This window comes from Dipodomys spectabilis, unplaced genomic scaffold (assembly GCF_019054845.1).
Source record: "Dipodomys spectabilis isolate Male_0828 unplaced genomic scaffold, ASM1905484v1 ptg000051l, whole genome shotgun sequence".
NCBI lineage: Eukaryota > Metazoa > Chordata > Mammalia > Rodentia > Heteromyidae > Dipodomys > Dipodomys spectabilis.
In genome coordinates, this window is record NW_024870728.1 from 4,089,499 (window position 1) to 4,104,984 (window position 15,486).

General features: G+C 43.6%; 1 pseudogene; it reads right to left on the reverse strand.

Annotated features, from left to right (window-relative positions):
* Positions 1-577: 577 nt before the first annotated feature.
* Positions 578-1,191, reverse strand: LOC122107542 (annotated as a pseudogene).
* Positions 1,192-15,486: the final 14,295 nt, after the last annotated feature.

A 15,486-nucleotide genomic window follows, 5' to 3' on the forward strand; every position in this document is an offset into this window, starting at 1 on the left:
GTCTTGCTGAGGACAAGGCCCAGAGAGGCCTCTGTGCCAGGAGAGACAGATTCCGGCCAGGGGAGCAATCCGAGAGAGGACGCTTGGCTCTGACCTTGCCAGGGGCCTGCGAGGGCTGGAGACCCACAAATGCCTGCACCCCAGGTGATGAGTTACTGTGCTGTCTCAGTGGATCTTACCCTAAGTGACCTGCAGCGATTAACTGGAGACTCCCGCCTCCTTCTCTGACCCCCCCTTCCCTCCCTCCCTCCCTCCCTCTCTCCCTCCCTCCCTTCTTTCCTCCTCTCCCTCCCCTCTCTCAGTCCTCCCTCTCTCTTTTCCACCCTCCTTTCCTCCCTCTCTCCCCTTCTCCCTCCTTTCCTCCCTTCCTCCTTCCCTTCCCCCTTACCACCCTTCCTCTCTCCCTCCTCCCCACTTCCTTCCCTCACTCCCTCCTTCTCTTCCTTCCTCTTTTCCTCCCTCCCTCCTTGCCTTCCTCTCTTTTCCTCCTTCCTCCCTCCCTCCCATCTCCACTCTCTCCCTAACCCTCTCAATCCTCCCTCTCGCTCTTTTTTTTATTTTCATCTATTTATTTTATTTAAGTCATTTTTAGGTCAGGTTCAGTAACTGAAGAGCCTTTATGAGTAGCTGATATTGTCTAGATCCAAGGTATGCTGCAAATGCAGTCTGAAGTAAAATGGGAAATAGCATTTTTCTAAAGACACGCTTAGAAATCCTGATCCAGGAGGTGAAGATGTTTGCTTCATCTGGTAGCAGTGGTGATCCGAACCTGGCTGCTAGACCCCCATTTATAGGAATAGCCAAGATAATAGGGTTCAGATCACCTACAGCTAAACCAATCAGCCCACCTCCTGTCACAACTCAAATCACCTGTACTCAAAGGTAAACTTACAAAACGTCTGTAAGCCACATTAGCTGTCAAGAATGGGATCACTGCCATTGGTAGGCCAGATGCCACTGGAGCCTTTGTAACATGCAAGACACATCAGAAAAGACTGTTTAGCTATTAGGCCACAGAACGCAGCACTAAATCCAACGTACGCTGATCCATATTCAAGGATATTCCTGCTTCTGGAAGTTGGCTAATTTGTCTGGTTATGATATCAAAAATTAAGTTTTCCTCGAGAGTGTCATCTGGTTTATGATCCATCTTGAACCTCCCAGCAGCCGGCTCCCATTTCCTCCTGGGCCGCTCGGTCTCACCACAGCCTTTGCTCCATTTGCCTGGGTGCAGCCATCTTTGGCTGACGCATCCTCCCTCTCTCTTTCCACCCTCCTTTTCCTTCCTCCCTCTCTCCCCTTCTCCCTCCTTTCTTCCCTTACTCCTTCCCTCCCTCCTTCCTCTTTTCCTGCCTTTCTATCACTTTCCTGCCTTTCCTCCTTTTTCCTTCCTTCCCTCCTTCCCTCTCTCATTCCCTCCTTTCCTCCCTCCCAACCTCCTTAACTTCCCTTCCTCCCTTCTTGGCCCTCCTCCCTCCCTCTCTCCCTCCCCTCTTCCCTCCTTCCAGAGCTACTCATGTGCCAACTTGGAGAGAAATGCCCGAAGTTGAGAGTGAGCTTCTCTTGCTCAAAGTAGAGCGAGGAAGACTGTGGCTAGAGCCAGCATCTCCAGGCTGTGTTCACAGAGCCTTATTTGGGGCCCCCCAAGCCCCGCCCAGTGTGGCTATGATATCAAGGCCAGCTAGAGAGGGCAAGGCCTTGGATGACCTGGTCATCATGTGACAAGTCTTCCAGGGAGGCAGATTTGTCTACCTGAGTGTTTGCCCTAAGGCCACTTAGTTCTCTGGGTCTCTGTGACCGGCGCTGGCCTGTCACTAAAGGGCAAGGGCTGGCCTGGCTCAGCCAGGAGCACTTTGGGGGTCATTGCTTCTCTACTTGGAAATAATCCATCTGAAAGAGGAGGAGCCTAGAGTGGTGTCCGATCACGTGTGTTTTCTGTGCCTGTTTCTAGAAGGTGAGTTTGGGTCTTCACAGCTTGGAAGGCTCTTCCTGGGCCGAGAGCTGGAAGGTCATCACAGGCAGGCATCTGCATGAGGATTCCTGATTCCTGCCCTGGCCCCACATGGGTACAGTCAGATCTCCAAGGGGAGGGGCTGAGAATAAACAGCATGCAGGTGTGCTCCCTAGCCAGAGTGGTTTGATCTGAGGCCACAAAGTGAGTATTATTCAGATGACATTTGCTGAACTCCTTCCCCGATTCACCCCTGTAAGATCTTATCATGAGGGGGATTCCAGCTGATCTCAAACTCTCTGCCTCAGCCTTCCTCCACTCATTTCTTATTTCTGCTCCTTGTAAATGGATGGATGAAGGAGTGTGTGCATGTCCTTCTTTAAAAAAAAAATCTAGCCGGGTAGTGGTGGCTCACACCTGTCATCCTAGCTACTCAGGAGGCTGAGATCTGAGGATCCCAGTTCAAAGCCAGCCTGGGCAGGAAAGTCCATGAGACTCTTATCTCCAGTGAACCACTACAAAACCAGAAGTGGTACTGTGGCTCACGTGCTCAGCTTTAAGCTGAGGGACAGCGCCCAGGCCCCAGAGTTCAAGACCCACGACGAATTACACCCCCCCCAAAAATCTATGGCTTAGAATATAATAAAGTAAGATTATCCAGGAATTGTGCCCTGATTTTAAGGTGAGTTAAACAATGACTTGGTAATTCTAGCCTCCTTCAGCTAGCCTCCATAGAGTGATTCATGAGCCTACGTTCTTCACTTGAGACATGGAAAACACTTGTCATTCTCCATAGGGACAACATTGACATCCAAGCCTTTACGCATTTCCTCAATTTGTCTGCTAGGAAATTCTAGCAGACAACTTGTAGGGGGTTTTTGTATGTCCCAGAAGTTCTTTCATCCCTTGTGACGCAGGTGACAGGTCCACCGACGGCTGGGAGGAAAGGCCCAGCCTGGCTAGGGATTTCCATAGTGACTTGGGCAATTCACGGGAATTCCATAAGCTGCCATTTATCCCGTGATAAAATGGAACCTCACCCCACCGTGCTTTTACAATCGTAAGAATACATCAAGGTGTGTGCATAGCTCCTGATGAATGTGACCGCATCAGGAATGAGACTGAATTCTCTCTGGCCGATTTTCTCTGTTTATCCCGACCCTCTAATTGGGGTTAAGTGAGGGGAAACCTGGTTTTGTAGCCCAGACATCAGGATTTGCAAAGCTGCGTGCTCTGTGGGAGGTCCCCACCTCATGTTCTCTGGACAAGAACTTGTAACCTCTCCTCATCCCAGGAAGGGGGTGCGGGGTGCGCGCTCTTCCTGTCAAGCCGTCTCTGAAGTGATCCTTTCCACTCTGGGGACTTGGGAAGCCCTCGCCTTGCTTCCCAAGCCTTGGCCCTCAGGTTAATGTCTACAGTAAATCCCTATACCCATCCTTTCCCAGAATTCACCTTGGTGAGAAGCATTGTGGTCCTAAGAAGGACAGCTATCATTGGACCACCTGTCATTAGAACCTTCTTGGTCTGAGGCTGAGTCCTGAGTCACATCTATATTGCCCACTGCTGGCCTTCTTCATGCTGTTTTAACCCTTAACTAGTAGTAGATCTTAAACTAGTAGAGCTGATTATCTGTCCTAATTTTCTTTGCCTTCTGTCCCTCTAGTGTTTAAGTTGGGTACTTCAGACCCCATCCTTTAAAGACTGCTCTTTGGACATAATTTCATTAATTGTCTTCATTTAAAATATTCAAAAATGGCAGTAATCCTTTTGTGGGTCAGGTGTATTAGCATTAAAGATGGAGTCACAGTCTCATCAACCCCAGTTATCTAGTTGAATTCTCTAGGCTGTGTCTAATGATATGTTCTCCTTCATTTCAAGTGGATTCAACCGAGCTGTGTTCTTATTAGTTTTCCTTCCCAATTAACTTTTTTTTTTTCTGTGTATGGTACTGAGGCTAGAATTCAGGGCCTTACACTCTCACTTGGCTTTTTTGTTCAAGCCCAGTGCTCCACCATCTGATCAGGGAGACCAATTGGAAACAAGAGTCTCATAAACTTTTCTCCCCAGGTTGGCTTTGAACCTTGATCCTCAGATCAAGTATCAATCTAGATACTCAGCCATCTGAGTAGCGAAGATGACAGGCCATGGCTCAACCTAAATCTTGATGTTAGATTTTTGTATGTAGGAATCCATCAACTTAAAGTTATGTCTTAATTTTATAGTTGCAGGTGATTTACTATTTTCTTAAATGTTTTAAAAGTATTACGATAAAGATGATGAACAGAGGAGGTACAGTTACATAAATCAGGTAAAGAATACATTTCTTTTTTGGACAATGTCACCCTTCCCTTCCTGTCTCCCAGTTTCCCCCTCCCCTCCCCACACACAAGTTGTACAGTTCATTTTCAACATTGGGTCTAGTGAGTACCACTGCTACATTTTTTTTCACCTTTGATCTGACCATTTCTGTACCCCCCTGTCCTCCTAAAGGCAGATAAACAAAGAGGCAAGACAAAAAGCTAACAAAAACAGCATCAAAGAAAAAACCCTCTTGTTTGCATTTCCTGGGGCTCATTTCAATAAATAGTATTTTACAGGATTTGCTATTGCCGACAGTTGTAGATTATTTCGAAGAGTTTGAAGTGGTGACTAGTTCCCTGTCTCCGTGTTAATCGGCCTCTCAGTTCTTCTGTGCATAGCCTTCTCATTTTTATGGAGACTGCTCACAGAGAAGTCAGCTGGAGCTATATGTATACACATACACACACACACACACACACACACACACACGCACACATGCACACACACACACACACACACACACACACGCACAGCCTGTAATTGATGTGGCTTTCCTGATGCATTTTTTTTTTCAGTCGTGGGGCCTGAACTCTGGGCCTGGGCCCTATCCCTCAGCTCTTCAGCTCAAGGTGAGCGCTTTACCACTTGAGCCACAGCACCACTTCTGGTTTTCTGGTGGTATAGTGGAGATAGGAGTCTCACGGAGCTGGGCTGGCTTTGAACTGTGATCCTCAGATCTCAGCCTCCTGAGTAGCTAGGATTATAGGCGTGAGCCACTGGTGCCTGGCTCTTGGTGTATTCTTATTGGTTGCACTCTCCTCTTCTGTTTGTAATTCTCTAGGTATTGTTTTGGTGATTTTAGTATTGGCCACATTGCATCTCTGAATGTGTATATCAAGTGAGAAAGTGGTATGGCAAGGGGCAGAGTGCATCACTTGAGAATACACTTCATAGATCTTTGCCTGCAAGTTCCCATTTTTCACAACATACCCTTGCTGATATTAGTTCCAGCCAGGCTAGGGGTGTGGGTTGTTTGGCTGCTTCAGAATATGAGGCATATTATTAGAAAACCAAAATATTTTTCATCAGACTCTGCAAATATTTTAATGAGTAGCTATTTCCTCTGGAAATTAACATATGGTCTTCTTCTTCTAACACTGCCAGTATTTGATTTTTTTTTTTTTAACTTGTCTGGATGGGCTGAAGAAGCAGCTCAGGAGATGCACATTGGGTGTGTCGAATCTGCCATCAGGACAGTTCAAACTCCTCCCTGGCTGAGGCGAGGGACTTTCCATCTCACTCGGCCTTCCTCCTCATCCAATTGAACTTAATTTCCTCGATCAAATGTGTAAAGTGAGCTGGCCCGCGGCACTGCCGAGGGACGCTCGCCAGCCACACAGCAGAGCTGGCTTTCTGTGGCCCGGACGGAGGTCAGACCGCAGATAGTTCATCCTCCCAGATGCACAAAGAGGTTCGGGGGCCAGCTGGCTTTCCCGAGGATCCTCGGAGGCCAATGCTTCTCCACGAAAGCTGATAGGGGTAGAGGGCCATGGGGGGCTTTCTAGAAAGACTCTAAGAGGAGTTGTGCTGGCAGAGTTTGACCAGGACATATGGTCTTCTTCCTCCCTAAGGGATGGGCATCCCCGTGACCTTTGCTGAGAGAGAGCAGAGGGTCTGGAGAGAGATTCAAGCCCCCAGGCAGCCCCCCACCCCACCCCAGGCACTAAGAGCAGCTGTGAAAGCAAAGCGAGGCACAGCGTATGGAAACGCTGAGCGGAAAGGACTGCATCCTTTTCCAAACAGCAGTGCCAGTAGAATGTGGAGAGTCACGAATGTCCTCGTGTGACACGGGGAGAGGGGTTGCATTTCAAAGGCTGGAAAACTCTGGGCCACCGAGACTTTCCAAGAAATCTTACCACACAGCCCCAAGAGGAGTAATAGGAGCTTCAGAAGACAGAAAGCAAATGCCAACAGGCCCAAGTCAGGACAGATCCAACACAAATCTGAGCAGTGCATGGTTGCAGAAGACACTCGAAAGGGCTCCAGTCTGAAGGCCGGAAGTGGGGGCTTGGCTGTGCAAAAGTTACCTGAGGACAGGGTTTAAGGTTTTATATTTTTGTTATTTTATTTACTTATGTTATTATATTACTGGGGGGGCTTTCAGCTCTTTATGCCAGTTTGTAAGTACAATGCATCTTGAGCCATGTCACCCTTTCTTCGTTCCCCCATCTCTCCCACCCCCACTTACTTTACCAGGCTCCATTTTGACATGTCTATTCCGTGTTGTGATTACATTCCCCTGTTCTTCCTCCTTTCCTTCATCTGCCTCCCTCTCCTGGGTCTCCCTCCTGCCTCTCCCCTCCCCACCTTAGAGCACATGCTAAGGGTTCATTTATCTTGTGTGTAGAAGTGAGACTGAAATGATAAGTATATACATAAATGCATACAGGGTCCCATGCATAAAACACAATCATGTTCACTGAAGTGTGGTATACGCAGCAGGGGCAGATTCCAATGGAGTTACACCAATTTATAAGTTGAGCAACCAACTTACGGTTTAATAAAATCAATACCAGGAATAGAAGATGGTTTAGATTTAGGATTCTGATGAATCTGAAATGGCTTGTGGACTCTTGTTCTGTATGCTTGGGGATTTTAATTTTGTCATGGTGGTGGTAGTGTTGTTGTTGGTGGTGGTGGTGGTAGTGGTAGTGTTGTTAGTAGTGGTGGTAGTGTTGTTGTTGGTAGTGGTGGTGGTAGTGTTGTTGTTGATAGTGTTGTTGTTGGTAATGTTGTTGTTGGTAGTGTTGTTGTTGTTGGTAGTGTTGTTGTTGCTGTTGTTGGTAGTGTTGTTGTTGGTAGTGTTGTTGTTGTTGGTGTTGGTGGTAGTAGTGTCATTCTTGTTGGTGGTGGTAGTGGTGTTGGTGTTGGTGATAGTGGTGTTGATGTTACTGCTGTTGTTGTTGTTGGTGGTAGTGTTGTTGTTGTTGATGGTAGTGTTGTTGTTGGTGGTGGTAGTGTTGTTGTTGGTAGTGGTGGTAGTGTTGTTGGTAGTGCTGGTAGTGTTGTTGTTGGTAGTGTTGTTGTTGTTGGTAGTGTTGTTGTTGGTGGTAGTGTTGGTGGTAGTGTTGGTAGTGTTGTTAGTAATGTTGTTGGTAGTAGTGTTGTTGTTGTTGGTAGTGTTGTTGTTGTTGGTGGTAGTGTTGTTGTTGGTAGTGTTGTTGTTGGTAGTATTGTTGGTGTTGGTGTTGGTGGTAGTGGTGTCGTTCTGGTTGGTGGTGGTAGTGGTGTTGGTTTTGGTGGTAGTATTGATGTTACTGTTGTTGTTGTTGGTGGTGGTGGTAGTGTTGTTGTTGGTGGTGGTAGTGTTGTTGTTGGTAGTGGTGGTGTTGTTGGTAGTGTTGTTGTTGGTAGTGTTATTAGTTGGTGGTGGTAGTGTTGTTGTTGTTGTTGTTGGTAGTGTTGTTGTTGGTAGTGTTGTTGTTGGTAGTGTTGTTGTTGTTGGTAGTGTTGTTGTTGTTGGTGGTGGTAGCGTTGTTGTTGTTGGTGGTAGTGTTGTTGTTGGTAGTGGTGGTGTTGTTGGTAGTGTTGTTGTTGGTAGTGTTATTAGTTGGTGGTGGTAGTGTTGTTGTTGTTGGTGGTGGTGGTAGTGTTGTTGTTGGTAGTGGTGGTATTGTTGGTATGTTGTTGTTGTTGGTGGTGGTGGTAGCGTTGTTGTTGTTACTGTTGTTGGTGGTGATGATGGTTGCAGTGCTGCAGTTCCTGCAAGGGTCTTGTGCATGTGGTGGGCATTCACCTCTGTGCCAAACATTAGCCCTTCTTCATTTCTTTTTTCTAATGTACACCATGGTACATAGAGTTGATAATACTGTATTGCATTGTAAAGGTTTACTAGAAGGGTTGATTTAAGATGTTATTTGGGTCTTGAAAGTTCTCTCTGGGGTTTTGTTTCATATCCAAGCATAGGGATTTCAGACATATCAAACACAAATACACAGGGAAATCTTGACTATAGGAAGTCATATTTTAAGAGTTTTCATTAAATTTTTGACTTGAAGATCATTGTATTTTTGTCCACTCTTTTCAAGTCTTTAAAATTATTTTCCAAAACTATTCCTTTCATAAAAATAACTCCCATTTTAACTTTTTGTCTTTATGGTAACGGGGATTGAACTCAGCTCACACTTGCAAGGCCTGTGCTTTACCTCTTGAGCACATCCACTGTCCTTTTGCTTTTTATTTTTCAGATAAGGTCTCACATGTTTTCCCAGTTGGGCCTCCAGCTGCAACTCTCTTACTTCTACTTTCTGAATAGTCAATATGACAAGGACAGACGTTCATATCTGGCTTCCTTCTGAAAGAGTTTGGAACTTTGCCTGGGCTGGACTTAAACTGCGATCCTCCTGTCTCTGTGTCTTGAGTTCCAGGAATTGCAGGCATGCTCCGGCCTACCCAGCTGGACTTTGCTTCTTAAAATCTTGTTAGGATGACTTCTTTTCAGGTCACAATGCAGTAAAATGAACTGGGCTTTTGCTTTGCCATAACAAGTATAAAATAAGATCAAATATACAAAATCACTATTTACAGCTATTAGATAGCAGATGTCACGATACTGCACCTTTGCAAAGGGAAATGAAGGAGGCAAGCTCTCTTATGGCATAGCTTCCTGTCTGTCCCCACACTCTGGGCCCTGGTGTAGAGGAAAGGATGCAAATAGGAGATTCCTGTAGTTGAGTTGAAGAGAGACATCTGGCTGTTCAGTACATCTCGCTGGCTGGACATGGTAAAGCAAAAGCTAGAATAACTAGAGGGAACTAGACTTAAAAAGAGTTCCAGAAAGCTCACAGAGTTGTTGCGTGCTAGTTGAAGGAGAAGCCACGTTCATAAAGTGGAGTTTCATGAGTCTAATCAAAGAATAGCTAAGCTGTTACAAGCTGGAAATATTCCTAAGGCCACACGGCACATATTCATCTTCAACAATCAAAACAGACAGAACTTCCAGATCTCTAGGGATTCAGCAAAGCCCCCTCCTGTTCCCCCCATCACATGTTAGCAAGAAGATGAAATTGTTCCTGATGAAATGTGAACTTGAACTCCACCTATGATTGCTTAAATATGAGTCCCAACATGTTAAAACGATTAGCAACTATCTTTCAAAAAGAAATTCAACCGTTCCACTAAAAATAAAGAAGTCTAAATCCTCAAACATGATGTTTGGAATGCTCAACAATAATAAAACATTAGGGGACAGACCAAAGGAGAAAAACTATGAAGCAAAACCAGAAGGGAAACTCAGACAATAAAAACGACCCAGGAGGGCTGGGCTGTAGCTTAGTGAGAAGGCAGTTGATTTGATCCCTAGTCAAAAAAACAAAACAACAAAAAAAGGGAAACACAAAAAGACCAAAAATGACAGAGATAATGGAATGAGCTGTCAGAGCTTTAAAGTACTTATTGTAAGTGCATAATATATTGAATGGAAAATACAGACATAGTGACAAGAGAAATAGAAGGAATAAAGGACTTCTGGAGGAGAAAAATATCAAATTAAAAACGCACAGGTTATTTAACAGAAAGCTGAGCACTGCAACAGAGAAGAGCAGCGGGAACCTGAATACAGGAAGTACAGCTATGCAAATAAGAGAAGTACTGGGGTGGGGTGGGGAGAGAAACAAAATGCAGAACAAAACCCAAAGCCCAAATTGACACCCGATGGGAGGTGGTGCCATCAGCATTGTGAATTTTCTCCCCAATGTTGCAATCATAACTGCTTAACATCTATGAAACAACCCACAGATAATATTCATGAAAACTCCCCTCAAGGACAGAGCAAACGAACAATGATTTATTTTCAAAACCATCTGCGCATCCTCAGAGTCTCTGGCATTTGAGCCATGGCTGACTTCTTACCCTCAGTTAAGTGGAGGTATGAGTATGAGTATATCTGGTCCTTAAAACAGCTCTTTTCTTGTCCTGCAGACCCCAGCAGTCCGATGTTGCATGAGAAGAGATATGTCTGCCAGCAGAGCACAGTGAAAAGTAAAGAAATAGAAACCTTAATTATTAATTTTCACAAGCAAGCCAAGACAGTTCAAGGGAACAGGACAGTATCAGTCTTTACCAAAAGGGTTCTTGAATAACCAGATCTCCACAGGCTAAAGAATTTACTTGGATCCTTTCCTGATGCCACACACAAAATACCTCAGTATGAATTGGAACCTAAATGCAAGACATAAAAATACAAGAGTCTTTGAAAAAGGCCTGCGGATAGTCTGGACCTCGTATTAGGCAATGCTTTGTTTGGCAAACAAAAGAACCACAAGCAACAGAAGAAGAAAAAAGTTGAACCTGCAACAAATGATATTACTAAGAAAACTAAGACCCATGAGAACTTCTCACAGATTTCTCAGTTTTCTAGGTATTTTAAATACACTTCTGTGGTGATTTCCAATGTAGTTTAAGTTTGCATATTTTTCTTGATCAGTCGTGTTAGACATTTTAACTCTTTAAAATCATTTGTTAATCATTTCTTTTTTCTCAACTAATATCTACTCATTTTTTTCCTTCCATTTCTGCAAAAGTTCTGCTCTTGTTTCCTGCCTAATTTGAATACCGTGTTCATATAGTTTTAGTCTGGACTGGTAAATAAAGGCTTATGTATATGAAAATACTTAGAGTATATGTTCCATAGGCTCCAGAATTTGAATTTTTTTAGGATTTCAAACACCAGCAGGGTCTCTTTGATTCTATTAGTTCACCTTAATTTTCATAGCGATATAGACAAACATTTAAACAGGTATCCTATCCCTCACTTCTGGGTGTGATTACAAATAAGCCGTACATCTCTCTAGCTGTCATGTTTGTTTAATAATAGTATAAAATATAGTAAAAATAAAAATAAAATATCAAAGCAAGTTGCCAGAGGCTCATGACTGTAATCCTAGGTACTCAGGAGGCTCAGATCTGAGGACTGAAATTTGGAGCCAGCCTTGTAGGAAAGTCCATGGGACTCTTGTCTGCAGTTAATCAGCAAAAAACTGTAAGTAGAGATGTGGCTCAAGTTGTAGAATGCTAGCCATGAGTAAAGCAGTTCAGGAACTACTCACAGTCCCTGAGTTAGAGCCTCAGAACAGCACACATATACAGTGCTCTCTCTCTTTCTCTTTCTCTGTGTGTGTATCTCTCTTTCTCTCTCTACCTATATATATATATACATATATATATATAAACATACATATATATATATATATATTTTCCTCTGCATCTTTCACTGCAAAACTATGCAAATATTTTTTAGCTTGGAATGTTATTTTTCCAGGAAATGCTGTGTCTAATCGAGCCAATAATTGAATATGATTATTTGGGTGGTTATAAAACATTCTTTTCAAGAAGCATTTGAGATCATTTCAATAATTACTTGCATTTTCTGGACTGTTTTAAAATAGCTTAGTGGAAGTTCTGATGCTGGAAAAGCCTTATGATTTCCAAATAATCACAGCCTGTTAATCAAGTCATCAGGAATGAGTCATCCTTGGGTGTATTAGATTCAGGTGCTGGTGGATTCAGGGAGCAGGAGAAGCCCAGGGTCTGTTGGCTGCCAGAATCCACACCTGTGGGAAGACTCACTGGGTGTCTGGAGGCTGCTTTGACTTCCCCATACTTTAGAAAAGGCTCGCTGTCACCTTAGAGATGCAGCTGAGCTTATTGAAGAAGGCAGAGGCAGCTAGGATTTATTCACTCAAGCCTCAGGCTTTCCATTCCTCAAATCAGCTCCTGACCTTAATCCCTGTTCACTAGCAGTTTAAACAAGAATCCTCACCTACCATCTTGTTTTGTTGGGATTCATGACATAAATAATTAATCTTGCAAGACGACTCTCTCCTATTGCTCTACATCCCACTTTTGCTGTCTGTGCTTCCCTTTTGCAGTCCTTTCCATTTTCAAGGAACTCCTTATGACAGTATCTGGGGGTTTTGCAAGGGGCTTTGGGCATAGTCAGTGCAGTTTCATTGGGGAAATATAAGACAAAGCACAAGACTAACACTCAAGTGCTTTTACCTAAAATCTCTCCCTTCCTGCTTCCTATCATGCTTCAGTGGAGATTTGGTTTTTGTCTTTACATGCATTCAAACCCCAGTGTTTCATCTGCACGTTTGGCTTTCCAGTCAGGGAGACCAAGGCAGCAATGTGGTGCTTTTTCTATTGGAACAGCTGTTCCAATTAGCAGCTCTGACCTTTTGATCTCTCCAGGTGAAATCTCTTACATTACCTTCTGTGACAGTATTTGCTTTTTAATCTCTGAATTATAGATGTTAATGGAATACCAGGAGCTGGCAGAGTAGCTCAGGGGCAGAGTGCTTGCCTAACAAGTGCAAGGCTATGGGTTTGATCTCCATCAGCACAGAAAGAAAAGAAAGAAGAAAGGGAAGGAAGGGAAGAAAGGAAAGAGAAATGTAAAATGTCAAGATATTCTCAGAGATCTTGATTTTTGCATTTGATAACCACACCCTGTGCTTTTCACTTAACGAATTGAGTTTTCAAGAAATTTACTTTCAGATTCCAGGTTTTTGTTAAATGTATCATGTATCAAATTCGTGTTAAGGCTGAAGCACATCTTTCCTTTAAAAGGACTAGAAATACTATTTATTTTATACTGAATCTACCACCTAAAGGGCAGAGGAAGAAGTGAATTCATCATTCCGTCTTGTTAAGGAGATGGCTGTATTCTGTGTAAAACAGTAATTCATCATCTGTGCCTGGGTACTCGGCTTGTAGCTCTGTTGTTTAAAGTGAGATTCATGTCTGGTTGAATCAACATCAATCCAGACCATGTCAGAAATGCAGACTTGCTAGACTGGTGCTCTACCACTTGAGCCGTGTCTGCCACTCTGATTTTCTCTGGTGATTTTGTGATAGGATCTGTCTTTGGACCAGAACTTTTGCTCCAGGCACCATCCTCCTACGTTTGGCTTCCCATCCTTGTTGGATCAAAGGCTCGTGACTCCATGGAGATGGCCTGGAGTCTTGGGACTTGTCTTCACCAGGCTGGCTTGGAACAACCATCCTCCCAATCTCAGCTTCCCACCTGGCTTAGCTATGGATTGAGAGGGGGTTTCTCCATCTTTTCTGCCTGGTAGAACTTTAAACCAAGATCCTCCATTCTCTGCTTCCTAAGTATCTCAGATTATAGGAATGTGTCACTACTGTCCAGCTCAGAGCCCAAGTTATTATGAGAAAGCCAAGACTATCAATCATATTGAAATCTATTGGTGCGGAGGACTTGTTTGTTACTGAGACGTCATGGGAAACTCTCTCAGTGTGGGTGGTAAAAAGGACACTGTGCAAAAATTGAACTCCAGAATAGAGCTTGTGCCCTGAAAACCCATTCAAAGTGTCATACCAGATAGATAGCGTGACTCAGCTTGTAACCCAAGGGCATAGCCCCTGAGTCTCGGCTTGTGAGCACAGCCATGGTGTGTGCCACTCAGATATTTCCTGACTCATACTGTGGGCTAGTCAGAGGAGAAGTTGTGATACAACAGAAAGAGTAATATGGCAGCAATACTATATAGTAATAATACGATATCAAAGGAATTTATTTATTTATTTACTAGCAAGCTTATTAAACTTTGGCTATGCACCAAACTTAGTGTTTGCAACTAAAAAAAGTAAAAAAATCAAATGGGATATGGGCCTTGTCCATATAAAACTTGTAAGTTAGGAAGCCAGGGAAATAAAACTATAATGAAAATACAATGATTGAAGTGCCCTTGACTGAAGAAAGAACATGGGATACTTAGTGTTCCATGACCTACAATGTCATGGAGAGCCCCAGGCTGAACTGGGGAGTTTCTTTTAGACATTCACAGGTGCAGGAATATTTTTTCAAAATTCACACCTGAGACTTACAGACTAGAAAGAGGTTAGAAATACAGAGCCTTGATTTAAACACGAAAATCAGGGCAAGCAATTTATCAAGTAATGTTTTGTGTCTAGAGACAAAGGAACAATTCACTTTGGAAAAGTTGGCCTAGAAAAATCAAAGTATAGTATTCTGAAGGCAGAGGCAAGAAGTCTTCAAGTCTGAGGCCCACCATGGCAAAATTAGAGAGAGAACCCAGACCCAAAACAAAGTCAATGACTGGGGATATGGCTCAAGCAATAGAATCATTGCCCAGTAGATTTGAAGCCCTGGATTCAACTGTCAGTACTGAAAAATAATTATTTTTATACCTAGTCATGACAGCTCACCCTGAGACCCCAGCACAGCAGGAAGACTGAGTTGCAAACCAGCCTGGATTATACAGGAGGCATCTTGAAGACCATGATGTTCTGTTCATGTATCAAGAGGACCAGAACTAAGCAACAGCAAGTCCAGTAACTCACCTTGCTCACTGATTTTGTGGGATGAAACAAATCATGGTCTTGCCACTCAGCATGAGCCTTTACTTCGGATACCTGACGTGAGGAAAGTTTTCAGGGAATTTTATCTTGGGTAAGAAAGGCTGGACTTACAGGTGCAGGAAGAAAAGTCTGTTGAAGCTCACCCACTTTTAGGAAGGGTTGGTACCAGGGCTCTTGAGACTCAGAGGGCATTGATGTGGCCTTGGGCTCTGCTGAGAGCATTGCAGGGGTGGGAGTGGGTGGTGAAGAGAGACTATCGCAGAGATGCAGTTGAACTTCCAGGGAGAGAAGAAACTTTAGAGGCCAAGGTCACGGGGAGGTCACATTGGAACAGTTTCTGTTTTTTTCAAATCTTCTTTTACTCCCCGCAAATGCAAAGGTGTTATATAGCTGCATTCTATTCAAATGTTCAAAGATCAGATCACCCTAAATGTAATGATCTGCCTTTGCGCATGGGAAAAGACAAAATAAAATTCCCGAGGGAAGTTTTGATGGAAAGAAGAAAGCATTGATACCCCAACATGATAAAAATTCTGTGAGAGAGGGAAATCCTAGAACAATATGCTCTATTATTACTTATCTCTCTGTCTCTCAAGGTTTTTAAATTTTACTTAATTGACTCAACTCTTCAAGCAAAACATCAGGGATCTGGAAAATGTACTAGTTTAATGTAAACCAAAGAAAGTCACAGGGTTGGGTAAGAAAGTATTTACAGCACTATGAATCAGATATTTAATATTGAAAAAAATTGAAATTCACAAATAAGAAAAGGAATGGGAAGGTGTAGATTGAGCTTCCCTACTGGTCTGCTTGTATATTGATTTGTACAC